The sequence below is a fragment of the Wasmannia auropunctata genome, unplaced genomic scaffold, assembly GCF_000956235.1.
Source record: "Wasmannia auropunctata unplaced genomic scaffold, wasmannia.A_1.0 LD336101.1, whole genome shotgun sequence".
NCBI classification, from domain to species: Eukaryota; Metazoa; Arthropoda; class Insecta; order Hymenoptera; family Formicidae; genus Wasmannia; species Wasmannia auropunctata.
In genome coordinates, this window is record NW_012026789.1 from 549654 (window position 1) to 551051 (window position 1398).

Here is a 1398-nt window from a genome sequence, read left to right on the forward strand (position 1 = left end):
TTGATCTTGGATAGCGCTGAGAGTGAGTAATGTAATTACAATTAATTGCATGCATTAAATAATACATATAAAATATAAATACATACATACATATAAAAATATAATTATTGTTGGCCGGAGTCTCAATTACGAAGTCCTCCGTATTTTATTTACATGTAATATAGGGGACTTCTACTTATTGGGATATGTATTAAATATATGCACTTTTAATATGACAGAGAGAGAAAGAGAGAGAGAGAGAGAGAGAGAAAACAAGGAAGCGTAATTTTATGATTTTTTAAAATAAAGTGGTTTCAAGCAATCTTTATGAGCAGTGTGAAAACTAGCGGTGGTTGAAGGTTGACGCCATTGAGACTTTTGATCAGTACCTCATAAAGAATATTTTCGCATAGGTTATTTCTATTTTGACCGGGGCCACTTTTCCATATGATTAGTGCGTGGTCCAAAGTTAGCAACAACTTTTCATATTGCAAATATAACACCGACACCTACAATACTTTTGGAAATCGAAGTCCATGATGAAATTGTTAATATTCTAAACAATTTTCAAAATACTCATTTGGTGTTGTTATTGGAACATCATTATGAGCTTGATTTTGATTTTTGACGGTCCATCAGAACCACATGAACCACAAATTGTAGAATATATTCCAAATGTAGAAGTAGAAGAAGATAATTTTGAACCTGAAGAATGCATTGTTGATGATGAAGGAGGGACGGTCGATTTCAATTATAAAAGAAAAGCTGTGGAGTTTTGGAAAAGCGCAAAAAAGACCAGTCGACATTTATCTACTGTACAGAAACGTTTTCGCAAGGTTAAATCTATACACAGCTATACAGGTGGGAGGCGAGTGTAAACAGAGGTGGAACAAATGCAGATAAACTTGCATTTATTACGCAATATGTTTTGCAAAAGTTTAAAGAAGCTGTTGAAAGAAGATCTATAATTCATGATATAAATTTAAGATTTTGGGCTTTAGAGGCAAAAGATCAAGTGGATCTACCCGAATTCAAGGCAAGTAAATGGTGGATTTGGAAATTTAAGAGAGTACACAGAATTGTTTTCCGCAAGATAACAACATTCAGGACACAATTAACATTACAAGATAGTAACAACCTACAAGATGTCGCAAAATCATTTGTTTCAAATGTAAAGTTTAACATCCCAGCTATTGGAGTTGAAGAAATTTATAATGCAGACGAGAGTGGCTTCAATCTTGAACTACATTCTGGACGAACATTGGCAAATATAGGACTGAAAAAAGTTGAAGCACTGATTCAATCGATATCTTCTACAATACATAGTTACGCTATAATACCAATTATTTCAGTAGACGGACGTCTTCTTTCACCACTGTATATAGTCTGTCTCTTATACACATCTCTGAGCGGGCTGGC

At 34.0% G+C, this 1398-nt stretch overlaps 1 pseudogene; it reads left to right on the forward strand.

The window, feature by feature from the left end:
• Positions 1-1398, forward strand: part of LOC105461007 — a 17077-nt pseudogene that overhangs the window by 6573 nt on the left and 9106 nt on the right.